The 14206-nt window shown below is 38.6% G+C and overlaps 1 protein-coding gene across 1 annotated transcript in view; it reads left to right on the forward strand.

Moving 5' to 3' along the window:
• GPR174 (G protein-coupled receptor 174) overlaps window positions 1–5105 on the forward strand; it is an 81822-nt gene extending 76717 nt beyond the window's left edge. Inside the window, exon 4 of the transcript XR_002124660.1 lies at window positions 4530–5105. The gene's annotated coding sequence lies outside the window, so the exon portion shown is untranslated. The remainder of the gene's footprint in view (window positions 1–4529) is intronic.
• The last annotated feature ends 9101 nt before the right edge of the window (window positions 5106–14206 follow it).

Below are 14206 nucleotides of genomic sequence, written 5' to 3' on the forward strand. Positions count from 1 at the left end.
CACACACACACACACACATATATATATATATATATATATATATGTATATTACAGTAAAAGACACATTGCCATTAATCCCCTTCAAAATACTCCACCTTGGTTTGAACACACATATCCCATCGTTCTTGCCACTTTCTGAAGTAGTTCTCGAAGTCAATCATGAGTGTCTTTAGTTGTGCTGTCGAGGCTGCCTCAGTGTCCTGAATTGATTCCAACTGTTTACTTTTCATGGTCATTTTAAATTTGGGGAAGAGCCAGAAGTTGTATTGTGCCAGAGCCAATGAATAAAGTGGATGATGACACACTGTGATGTTTTTATTTGGCAGAAATTGCCATACCAGAAACAATGTGTGACATGGAGCATTGTCATGATGGAGGATGAAACCGTTTGCCCATTTCTCAGGCCATTTTCTATGCGCAACATTTCTTAAATGCTCTAATAAGCCCTTTTGATATTCAGAGTTTACCATCGTGTTCCTGGGTACACACTCAGCTCGCACAATTCCATCAAGGTCAAAAAACACAACATCACCTTTCCATCGGATAGCATTCAGCAGCAGCGTTCACCATATTTTGTGATCATTTTTCTTTAGCATGCATTTTTTTTTCCATTCTCCTTTGTAATTTCAGATGTGTACTCCCTCCCCTTTGGTGTTTTTATTTTCACAAATTATCCCTATGCATGCTGTGAGTTAATTTCTGAGTTTCAGTAGCAAAATTTCTTCTTTTTTAAAAAACTTTTTATTGTTTTATCTTCTTTCTCCTTTATGTTATATTAATGTGTATAGTGCCCTATATTGTGTAGGGGTTGCCATTTCCTGCTGCTGTCTGTCTGCTAGTAATCTTTTTCATAGTTTTGTATACTTTAGTTGTTTTGTTTTAGGAAGAATAACCTCCTTCAGTATTTCCTGTAATTCAGGCCTTGTGGTGGAAAATCCCTGAGCCTCTGTACATCTGGAAAGGTCTTTATTTCTCCTTAATATCTAAAGGATAAGTTTGCTGGATATATTATTCTTGGCTGGTAATTTTTCTCTTTCAGTAGGTTGAATATTTGATTCCACTCCCTCCTGGCTTGTAGAATTTCTGTGGAAATGTCTGATAATAATCTAATGGGCTTTCCTTTTTAGGTTACCATCTTCTTTTTCCTGGCTGCCTTGAGAATTCTTTCTTTGTCATTAATTTTTTGACAGTTTCAATATAAAATGCCTTGGAGAAGGTCTGTTAAGACTGAGGTAATTAGGTGTTATATTTGCTTCTTGGATTTGAGGATCCAGTTCTTTCCATAGGTTTGGAAATTTCTCATTGACTACTTGTTTGGACTGTCTGTTCCCTTCTCCCTCTCTTTTCCTTCTGGTATACCCATTATTCTTATATTGCTCTTTTGATGCCATCACATAGTTCTTGCAGAGTTCTTTCATTTCTTTAAACTCTCAAGTCTCTCTCTTTGTCCATCTGCATCATTTCCAGATTTCTTTCTTCTATATCACTAATTCTTTCCTCCATATGGTCAGCTCTATTTCCTAAGCTGGCTATTTCATTCTTTATCTCTTTAATTGAGTTATTCAGTTCTGGAATTTCTATTTGGTTCTGGTTTAAAAATTTCAATCTCTTTGGTAAAATATTCATTTTGTTCATTGATTTTATTTCTGAGTTCATTAAACTGCCTATCTGAGTTTTCTTGCATCTTGTTGAGTTTTTCAGAACTGCAACCTTGAATTCTCTTTCATTTAAGTCACATATTTCCATGCTTTTAAGTTTATTTTCTGGAGATTTTTCACTTTCTTTCTGAGCTGCCTTGTTACCTTGGTTATTCATGGCAACTAATGAATGACTATTTCTCTTCCTGGGCATCTATGGGAGTGGATTGCACAGCAAGTTGATATAAAGAGGTCTTTATTTTGCTCTCCAGTAGGTAGCACTGGATCATTTCATTTTCCCTTGCTGTGTTCCAGTTTCTCACGTGGTGGGAGATTTCCTGGGGAGGTGGGCATCTCCTATGTGACCGAGTCACCTCAGTCTCAGGGCACCAGCCCTGTGGGAATATGTGGTGGACAATGGGTTTCTAAGACCCTGAAATTCTAGTGCTGCCTCTGCAGGCAGCTGCAGAGATGTGTGCCTCACAAGCCTTGGTGGTCCTACTGGGATCAGCCACAAAATGTGCAGGTAGGATGTGCTGGGAGAGACCACTGGTATTTGTGGCTTTGTTATTTTTCAAGTAACAGCGACTGCTGGACAGCAAGCAGCCTTACTCCTATAGCTCCTCCCTTACCACTGGAATTAGCTGCAGTGTGCATCTGCCACTCGGGAAATGTATCTTCAGTCCTCAGGGCTATAGATATTCTGCTTTTGAATCCAATACTGCTACCATATCTGGGGTCTGCTGCTAACACTGGAATACTATGGGGAAGGCAAGCTCTGGGAGGATAGGGGCAACCATGCTCCCTGGATTTGTTTTCTGCCTGGCAGTGAGGACTGTTAGATTACAGTTGTTGCACTTCTGTATTTGGTCTTTGTCCCAATTATCTGCTCCAGTCAATGGGTTCAGCTATATTACATGCTGATTCCTCAGGCAGAATTGCAGGGGTCACAGAGAGTTCACCTGCAAACTCAATTCTTCCCTCTCCCAGGTTCACAGTGAGCTCTGGGCTGCATCTTGTGACCACTGTCTCTGCACTTCTCCCTTCCCTCCTCCTCTGTTTATCCCAAATCACCCACCTTCAGATGTTTTTATGCGTGGATCTCTCAGACCTGTTTGTGTGTTAAACAGAAAATCCTTTGTTTAATTATAGCTGTTCAACTTGTTGCAACTTCAAGAAGAGTGATTAAGGAGCACTCATTACACTTTCATGTTTCTGATGTCACTCCAGCATTAGTAAATTCTTACATCTTAATAATTATTCTAAATATGAATGCATTGGATCCATCATTCAAAAAGAACACAGTAGCTGGTTGTATAACAAAAACAAGACCTAACTATGTGCTGTCTAAAAGAAGCCCATTATATATATATATATATATATATATATATATATATATATATATATATATATATAATTTTGTTTAAAGACTTTTATTGGGGAATTGGGGGAGGGAACAGCATTGGAGAATCGGGGAACAGACAAATTGCTGTCCTTTTGTTCTTTAGTCTAGTTGTGGAGGTCGTTGCTTCACTGGCCCATGTTGGTATTATGATCATTGCACTCTTCCCGGCTGAGGCAGATCAGTACTTGGCCATTAGATGGCCACTCACGGTGGCTCACGCCAGCTGCTGGCCGCTCACACTGACTGCTGGCCACACACTGTAGCTTACAGCAGCCCACTGCAGACCCACATATAATTAGATATGTTACTGAAGGTCTGCTCTATGCCATGATGTATGAGGGTAAAGATATTCCTGTCCCCTCTGGCCTCACTGGTTGAAGAAACGATGAAGTTACTCTAAACTATAAAACACCAGTGCAAAGTTAGGCAGTGCATGCAACACTCACAAGAAAGGGATTTCAGAGTATAGAGAGTATTATGCCATCATTAGTATCTTATGACACTAAGTGTAACCACCTCTAACAGTTTAAGAAGAAACAAAGAGCTATTATATTTGCCTCTGATTTTCCTCTCAACTAAGGGGTCTTGAATCCCTAGAATGCATTTAGGCAAACTTGAACATGTCTTCACAGCAAGGATGCCCCAGACTTGGATTTCACAGTCCAGAAAATATTCCATATTCGAAAAAAAGGAGGGGGCCGGCCGAGTGGTGCAATGGTTAAGAACTAGCTTGGGACGCCAGAGGACCCCGGTTTGGATCCCATATATGAGGGCCAGTGACACTGCCCTCCACAGCTAAGATTCTGGACAACAGCTCAACCTGGAGCTGGGCTGCTGTGAGTCGCAGGCGACAGCTAGTCTGCAGCCCCTGTGGCAGTGGGTTGCCATGGGCTATTGTGTGTAGCCAGCAGCCAGCNGGTTACCATCAGCGTCCAGACACTTCTGATTACGGCGAACTACTGCTTGAGCAACGTTGACCAAAGTATCTACTTGTATACTATATAATATTTTGGCACCCCTGGTATATATGCCTCCTCTGTGCCTTCCTGAAGCCAACCCAGAAGTAACCTAACTATCTTCACTACCATATTTTTTTAAGGGGAGGAGAGACAAACTCTCAAGTAAATGTGGCTATTTTAGTTAACTTATTCCTCTTATTAAAGAAAGTGTGTGTGTTTGGGGGTAGGTAGTGAGTTGTAACTTTCTTGAACTTTATAGACCATCTATTAAACAGAATTTCCTCAGCCTTACCACTTATTTGATTTTGCCAAGACTATACTTCTTCTATTGTTTGTTGACTAAGTTCTCTTCATCTAACTCCCTACAGTACATCTGCTGATTCATCTATAGGCACAGCCCTTATTTAAGGCCTTACATTTGCCTTTTTGGATTTCTTCAAAGAAGAATAAAGCAACTACTCCTTAGAAGTGGGGGGATGTCTGTCATTAGGCCTATTTCCCTGACCCAAGTGTTTTCTTTTTTTGCAGGAGCTTCAGAAGCAGAGCTGAGAGGCAGACCTAAGATCTTTGCGCTTCAAGTTCGGTTCTGGCCCATAATGGAGATATTTTTTCAGCCTTTTCTAAAAAAGGTTGAATATCCATAACAAAGATCAGTATACTTCATGTCTTTTATATGTTAATCTAATAGGAAGGAAAAAGTAAACAGGACAGCTTACAACAATATTGGTCCAAGTTTTGCCTCAGGGAATGAGAGCATGAAGTAATTGGTCTTAATATAAACTCTCCACACCATGCCTGTTTAAAGTAAAACATGTAATACTAGGTTAAAAATGGTGTACAGTGCCTTATGTCACTAAATAAGTTTAACTTTTTCACTCAGATGCATAGAAGGATATATTCAAGAGAAGAGCAATTAATATGATAATTAGTATAATGAACCCTCATATACTCATTACTCAGATTCAACCAACAGCAACACATGGCCAATCTTTCTGCTACGCCTGCACCTACTCTCCTTACCCCATATTATATTAAAGTCAGCGGTTCTCAACCTGTGGGTCGTGACCCCTTTGGGGGTTGAACGACCCTTTCACAGGGGTCGCCTAAGACCATCGGAAAACAAAAATATATTTACATTACGATTCATAACAATAGCAAAATTACAGTTATAGAGTAACAATGAAAATAATTTTATGGTTGGGGGTCACCACAACATGAGGAACTGTATTAAGGGGTCGCGGCATTAGGAAGGTTGAGAACCGCTGATTAAAGTACATCGTATATATTATATAATTCCATCTTTAAGTATTTTAATAAATTATAGTGCCATTTAAAAGAACTGTTCAATATGATCAAAAGGGGTAAGGAATAATAACTAATTTTACGTGTTTTTCAGTAATGACCTCAAACTCTAAATTCCAAGGGGAATTTTCCAATAAAAATTTTCTTTTGATCAATCTGAACAAGTCCCAACTCAGATAAAAATATCTATTAACCTGACTCTGTTTTCCTTAGATGAGCCTTTCTTGTACTGCAGAAGTGTAGTGAAGAATAATGTTGAATTTAGTTCAGGGATTCTCTGGTCCAAAATATAATATTATGGTTCCCATGGGAAAGCATCCCAGTACATTCAGCTCCACTGAATGTAAAAACGGCACTGCTGACAGTTTGAATTTCTACATTTGGTAAAAATGGTTCACTAAACAATACTCCTAGAGCAGTATTAGAATGCATCTATGTAAATATACATCGTGAAATTTTTCTGAGACCTATGTCATAGTTATGTGAACTCTGAATACTGCTCTTAGTTACATAGCTTGATTTCTCTAAAATTTTCCCTTGGACATTTCATACTCTCTTCCTTTGAGTCTGTCCTGACAAGCTGTATTAGTTAGGCTATGGGTTCAGCTGTGGTTAATAGCACTGTGGCTTAAACTAGATAGAAATGTAGTTCTCTCTTGTAAAAGTCCTAGCCAGTTGGTAGATTTTTTTGCATGATATTTGAATATCCACACTCCTGTCTTGTAACTCCAACATTTCTTGGGTATTTCCCTAATCTGAATGTTGCACAGTTTCTTATCACATCAACATGATAGCAGCAGAATGGGGAAAGGGGGAAGGGGAAACATGACTTTTCCTTTTAAGAGGATGACTGGAAAATTTGAAATCTTTTTTTTTTTAAAGATTTTTATTGGGGAATTGGGGGGATAGGAACAGTGCTGGGGAATTGGGAGAAGGGGAACAGACAAGTTGCTGTCGTTTTGTTCTTCAGTCTAGTTGTGGAGGACGCTGCTTCATTGGCCCAAGTTGGCACCATCATTGTGCTCTTCCTGGGCGAGGCAGGTCAGTCGCCGGCTTCTGGACGGCTGCTCACTGCGGCTGCTGGCCGCTCACGCTGGCTTCTGGCTCCACACGGTAGCCCATGGCAACCCACTGCCACAGGGGCTGCAGCCTACGCTGTCGCCGGCGACTCATGGCAGCCCAGCTCCAGGTTGAGCTGTTGTTCANATGAGGGCCAGTGACACTGCCCTCTACAGCTAAGATGCTGAACAACAGCTCAACCTGGAGCTGGGCTGCTGTGAGTCGCCGGAGACGGAGTAGACTGCAGCCCCTGTGGCAGTGGGTTGCCATTGGCTACCGTATGTAACCAGCAGCCAGCGTGAGTGGCCAGCAGCCGCTGTGAGCGGCCGTCCAGAAAGCCGGCGACTGATCTGCCTCACCCGGGAAGAGCGCAATGATGGTGCCACCTTGGGCCAGTGAAGCAACATCCTCCACAACTAGACTGAAGAACAAAGCAACAGCAACTTGTCTGTTCCCCTTCCCCCAATTCCCCAGCACTGTTCCCATCCCCCCAATTCACCAATTAAAAAAAAAGTTTAATAAAAAATAAATAAATAAAGTGACTTGTGTTTTAATATAGTGTTGTAATGGGATCACAAGTATTAATCTTGTGGGTACTTGAAGTGGAAGAGTCTTGTCTATATTATATGTGTTTACTATTGTCTACATAAGCATGATTTACACTTCTTAGGGTTATTTTGGGAGACATGTGATTCAATTTTATTAACATGTTAATTTCATTTTAAACATATCTTTTTTTTAAATGGGAGGGGAAGTATTTCTAGGAGATTATTGAACTTTTTACAGAAATGTTTGGTTGAAGTTAGAGCCCATTTATTAGGCAGCCCAGAAGCCCTTGCAGATAATTTACATCATTTGAGGAGAGGACAGGTATTCATTATTCTTATGCTGCTTAGCTAGGACCACCTCTGCTCCCAGGCCTGTCCACTTGGGTTTGTACTCAGTGTTGTGATTTACTGTATCTACCTCTCCTCCCCACCAGTATGTTTTGTCTTCTGTCCTATTGCTTTGTTTTTCTAGTCACTAATCTGATCAATTTTCTCACACTAAAGTGCTATTGACTAATAGCTTATTACTAATTGGCCCAGGGATATCTGAATTCTAGGCCTTAGGGATAAACCTTAACTCAAAGTGCTAATCCCTGATTTTTAATGGAGGAATTAAAGGCACTGAAGCTGACTGGAGGAGAAGATATTTTGAAGAAAGTGGGTTTTATAGCAGTGGGGTCTTTTTAATTTTATTTTTTAAATTAGTTTCAGGTGTTTCAGATTGCCTATAGTAAGTGATCACCTACATTGCTTACTATAATAGAGATGTTAAATTCTAAGACATATATCCACAAGTATGTCTATCAGTTTCTCAGACCTCTGCTTTTTTTCTTTTTATCTTTGACTTTCCCCATCTAACTCAGGACCTGATTTTCAGGAAAAAAATCTAAACTAGGGGAGAAGTACTGCTGCAGCTGCCACCTATACAGCAGCCTCCTCTCTGAGGAAGCCTTTTCTTGGAGAATTTTTTCTCCAAACATCCCATCTATCACTCTCTGGGTTCAATAAAATCAGGGAGCCAAAAATAAACACCCTTAACTACAGTAAAGTACAATTCAAGATAAATAAGCTCACATTTTCTAGATAAAATTATGGGTTCTAATTACAATATATACATAATCATTCCAACAAGAAAGATTTTGAATGTGGAGTGATTTCTATGTTATTATGACACTCATTATTGTTATTATTGTGATATTCAAAGGTTTTGTGTTTTCATTTTCACACAGTTAAACAGCTAATTCTATTAGTCTGTAATTCCACCAAAATGAGCCATGTACCATAGGCACAACAAATCAGGATACCTTGGCCTGAAAGTGTGCATAATTGGAACTCTTGTGCAACTTCATTTTTATTTCATCTTTTTTTTTACTCCCAAGACACTGTGAAATGTCGCACTTGGAATTTATTTAGTTCTATAATTTATAATATACATTTTAATCATAAAGGTGGCCTCTGTAATTACATAGCACTTTTCTGCCTCCAGAAGACAGTGTATATTTAGTCAATTTTTAAGCAAACAGATATACTTGAGGATCTTTATCTTTGTTCTTACACACATGGATAAAAGTCCCATGAAATTCTACTCTCTCTTTTTCTCCCTGGAGAGGTGCATGCCGTTCTCAAATGGAAAGATGAGCTACTTCCCTCATCCTACCCCCCCCCATTCACTCCCCCTATAGATAAATTCTATACTATCCATACTCTACTAAGATTATTCCCCACCATCATTTGTTGACCAAGTTTATTTGAAAGACTTAAAGCCCTGTATTTTCTAGAATATAGTCTTTGGGTAGAAGAGGAGATAAGGTGACAGGGGAAATGTTTTCTCTTTAGTCTTAAAGGTTGTAAAGAACTGACAGTCTGATTTTTCTTCTGGATTGGCAGGGAAAATAATCCATTCTCTACTGTACCCTGCCCCCTCTCCGTTCTTCCCAAAACAGATTTACTTAAACAAACAAACAAACAACAACAAAGTGAAATCAGGACTATTGTCTCTGGCATTCATTCATCCATCCATTTATTTATTATTTATTTACTTAGCACTTTAGCAACTTTCTCCTTATCCCAGCTATATCCCTATTGCTTTCAGGGAGCCCAGGTATTATTAGGAATTACACATTGTGGCTGCTGTAGAAAGATCTTCCTAGGAAGTGGTAAAGGCTTTCTTAAGGAGAAATTCCTGATGTTTTGGTAGAGTTGAAGAAAATAATGGGATTTAAATATGGGACCTGTTCATGCTTCAAACGTCATTAAGTCAGATGCAGAGGGTGCCAAAAAAAGTATACACATTTTAAGAAAGGTAAAAAACTGTATTAAATTTGTAATAGTCAATATATGCCAACAACAAAAGATGAATACAAGTCATGTTTGACTTCTGCAATTACAAGAGGTGCTCAAAGTGGTTACCATCAGCGTCCAGACACTTCTGATTACGGCGAANCCTGGGAAGAGCGCAATGATGGTGCCAACTTGGGCCAGTGAAGCAACATCCTCCACAACTAGACTGAAGAACAAAATGACAGCAACTTCTCTGTTCCCCTTCCCCTAATTCCCCAGCACTGTTCCCATCTCCCCCGACTCCCCAATAAAAATCTTTAAAAAAAAGGAGGGATTGACATAAAGTTGTAGTTTGTCAAGTACATTAAAGCAAATCATCAATCAATTACGTCTACTATTATTTTGTTTTTAGAATGGACATTTTTATTTCCCCACCTCCTCTTAAGAAAGAACTTAAACTCAAAATAAAAGATAGTTGTTTAAATGAAAACATTTAACCTTGTGAAAATGTACTCTATTATTTTTATCTTCCCAATATGTGTGAAAATGTTATTCTTAATGGCATTTGAGAACTACTGTCCCATAGGCCTAAAAAAAGCAATTTCATTTTCAGGTTTCAAGTAGGGTAGTGATGAGACTCATGGCTGACATAATTAGCTCTTGCAAATTATCATGAGCACACGAGCCTAGGCTCAGTGCCCAGGAGAAATTTGCTGACTAAAAAGATTTGAAAAATAACATATCGTATAGACAAAAGAGCAATGATTTTGGAATAATACTGAATGTGTTTGAATCTTTGACGCTTATTATCACTGCTTTCAGAACCCTCACTCATCAAATGAAAGTATTAATAATTCTCTTAGGTTAACACATCACTTTTGTCATAAATGTATACAGGTAGTAAATTTAATTCTAACTCTGCCTCCTTCACATGACATTTCTGGATGCATCCTACATCACTTCGTTCCACTGTTCTTAAATTCGAACTCAGCCGTGTCCTTCACCTTTCCCTCTCTAGTGCATCATTTCTACTTAGAGTCATTACAGGAAAATATCTGTGAGATGCCAGGCATGTAAATGTTTGTCACTTTCCCCTTGAGAAATAGAAAAGTTTATAATAATTAAAAAGATCTCATCTTGCCGCTTCCCACGCAGGAAGAGCAGTAGAATACTAGAGTGGGTGGCGCAAGGTTAAGAAAGACAAGACTCAATTATATCTGGCTAAAGCGGGGCCAAGGGACTCCAGTCTCAAAGACTGAGCCCCGAATCAGGCCAACGCGTAGCTTCTGTTAGTAATCATACAAGGAAGTGAAACTTGCTTTTCCCAAGGTCTGTTAATTATGTGCCTGAATGCTGTTTTTCCCGAAAGTACCCATTGTATTCCAACACATACTGTGCCTTCATACACACACACACACACACACACACACACACACACAACCCCAGGGGATGGAGTCACTGTACCCAAACCATTCAGATAAGGGAGATGACCAATATCATTCCATCTGGTCTCAGCCTTCGGAGACACCCCCTTGAGGAAGCTTTACCGATATTCCATCGGGTCTCAGTCTTCTGAGACACCTCCTCGGGACCTTATGAGGTCATGGGGTTGGTGCGGGGGGTGGTGGGAGAAGACGGTTTGGCAGCTGTAAGGCAACATCATCTTAATCCTTTTACAACTGAAAAATCTTTTTTTCCTTTCTCCTTCCCTCCCTCTCTCCCTCTCATTTTTTCTTCTCTCCGTCCTTCCATCCTTCCTCCCTTCTTTTTTTCCTTCCTTTCTTCCTTCCTTCTTTTCTACCTTTCTATTTTTTCTTGCTTTCTGTCTCCTGCCCCTCATCATACAGACCCTGACCCAGACAGTGATCTAACAAGAAATTATTTGCAGGTAGTTGATTTTTTCTGAAGATGATAAGAAGGGTTCTGCCTATATATAAAGAATAACTTAAGACCTGACAAAACAGGTTTTAAGACTGTTGACTCTGTTTTCAGCTAAATAAGATTAATAATTACATATCCAAATAAGAGCTAGTGTTTATTGGCCTAGTTAACTCATCAGAGGCAATTTCCCCCTCTGAAAATCTCAAAGAAATCTTCCAATGGGTCTCATTGTTCTAAGAACTAGATTGGAAACATTGTCTTCCAAGCTATTCCAACTTCTTGGTTCCTAAAAATGCAACTTTGCCCTTAATGCATATGATCTCTGGCAATTAAGTTCATGAACTCATCCTAGAAAAAATGCTACATACCTCATTGCTGAATATCACTACGGTCACCTTCGAAGTACTTCCCCTGGGGAGCTATGCACCAACACCAGTGCCTAGTCCACCCTTCAAAGTAATTTTGGAACTTCTTTTCTGGAATGACCATCAGAGCTGTTGTTGTGTTACCCTTGATGTCCTAAATGTCATCAAAATGTCTCCATTTCAATATTCCCTTTATCTTTGTGTAAAGAAAAAAAGTCACTGGGGGCCTGACCAGGTGAGTAGGGAGGGTGTTCAAATTATTTGTTTGCTGGCTGAAAACTCCCTCATAGATAGTGCTGTGTGAACTGGTGCACTGTTGTGATGCCAGAGCCATGAATTTTTGGTGAAAAGTTCAGGTCATCTAACTTTTTTTACACAGCTTTTTTAGCACTTCCAAATAGCAAAGTTGGTTAATTGTTTGTCCAGTTGGTACAAATTCATAATGAATAATCCCTCTGATATAAAAAAAGAGTTGGCAACATCATTGCAACTCGTTCACGAACTTAATTGTTTGACCTAGTATTATATGCAGGGGATACTACTTTTAGGTGTCAGCCTAGGACACTGATGTTCATGTGAGTATACTTAGACTTGTAAAATAATTTTGCTACAAATTTTAACCCCAAACATTTTCCCTCCCACATTTTTTTCTAAATGCACTAGGGGAATAGCTGAATTAGAACAATGCCTTAGACTCATCACTCTACCTTTGCCACATTCCACAGAGAATGACCCCTGTTTTATACATTCCTATCTCTTGTCTGTAGGTTTAACAGATACAGGAAGCCAAAGAATATCAGAGCTGTTTGGGCCCTTAAAGATTGACTAGTTCTACCCAACATGTCTTAAATGGGGGAACCTGAGGTCTAAGAGAGGAAAGTAATATTTGTAACTAAATTATTTATGCAATAATTGATCATATTCTTGTTTTTAAAATCTTCCCTCAAGCCTAAAATTATGACTTCTTGAACTCTTGGTCAATCACTGTTTATTGAGTGCATACTTATCCTCAGCCTGGCACTACTCTATATACTGAGGTTAACGAGTGAATGAGGAACCCCAAAACCTTGTCTTAGTGGAATTTACATTATGAAATTTTTAATAGGATATCAAGAAAAAAATATATATATATTGCTTTTGTTTTCTTTTGTTGGGTAATGAAACACCAACTAGCATTGCCTAAGCCATTCTTGACTGGCCCAATTCTACCGTTTTTTGTTTTATCCTCAAACATTTATTTAATTATTTTGTTCAATTAATTTATATATTTGCTCAATGAAAACAATATCCCATATCAACTATTTCCTTGTCCCCCCATCACTCTACATCTTTGGACTCTGGGTTCCCAGGATATTCTTTTGAAATTAAATTTATTGGGGTGACATTAGTTAGTAAAATTAAATATATTTCAAGTGTACAATTCTATAATACATCATCTATGTATTGCATTGTGTGTTCACCACCCAAAGTCAATTCTCATTCCATTACCATATATTTGAACCCTGTTACCCCTTCTACCTCCTTACCCTTTTCCTCTGGTAACCACTAACAAATAAGCCAAAACTCAAAGACATAGAAAACAGCTTAGTGGTTAGTAATTGTATCTTCATATTTACATTGGAAAGGATAAGATCATTTTTCTGTTTTTTTTTCACAGTGTAAAAGTTCCAATATATTTTTTATCAAGATACAAAATAAAATCAAGATAAACTACAAATGCTTTTATTGTACTATTCCATGATGACAAAAAACTTGCAGTTAATGGGACTATCACAAAAATACTAGGCCACCAGAGCAAAGTAAGGTAAACAATATTTAAGCAGAAATATACCTCCACCGACCACCCTCACATATTTTAAATTGAACAGTTAATTTTAATAACAGTATCTTATTGACAAACACATAAATCAAAAGGAGGAATGATTCTACCACATTACAGACACATCCCTGTGTTCCTTTAAGTAGCACATTCTCAAATTTCTTATAGATTGATAAATACTTCACAATGGGAAAAACTAGAAGCTAAATTATTTTATGCCATTTCTGAGTGTGTATGAATCAGGAACTGATCAAGAAAATTTTCCAAAATATATGTACCCCCATGTTTATTGCAGCACTATTCACAATAGCCAAGACTTGGAAACAATCGAAATGCCCATTGGTAGATGACTGGATTAAGCAACTGTGGTACATCTATACAATGGAGTATTACTCTGCTATAAAGAAGAATGAAATCGTACCATTTGGGATGATATGGATGGACTTAGAGACTATTATGTTAAGTAAAATAAATCATTTGGAGAAAGACAAACACCATATGATTTCACTTATATTTGGAATCTAAAAAATTTAGTGAATGAGCAAAGTAAACAGAACTGGTCTCAGAGATATAGAGGAACAACTGATGGCTGCTAGTTGGGAGGGGTGGGGATGAGGGTGAAGAGAAAAGGGTTAGACAGTATAAATATGTATCTACAATATTGCCACAGGGACATAAAAGAGAGTTCGAGGAACATCATTAATAATGTTGTAAATATTTTGTAGGGTGTCAGAGAGTCACATGTCTTGCTAGGGAGACCACATCATGGATGGCATAGAGGCTTGATCACTGCACTGTACACCTGAAGCTGANAAAAAAAAAAAAAAAAAAAAGAATTGGGTGAGTGTAGAATTGGGCAGACAGTCACCCACAAGAGAAAACTTGCAGAAAACCAGCCTCCTAAAGGGAAAATGCAACACAATATTGGGAATAAAAGAAAACAATAGAAAA

This window comes from Hipposideros armiger, unplaced genomic scaffold, assembly GCF_001890085.2.
Source record: "Hipposideros armiger isolate ML-2016 unplaced genomic scaffold, ASM189008v1 scaffold_121, whole genome shotgun sequence".
Classification (NCBI taxonomy): domain Eukaryota; kingdom Metazoa; phylum Chordata; class Mammalia; order Chiroptera; family Hipposideridae; genus Hipposideros; species Hipposideros armiger.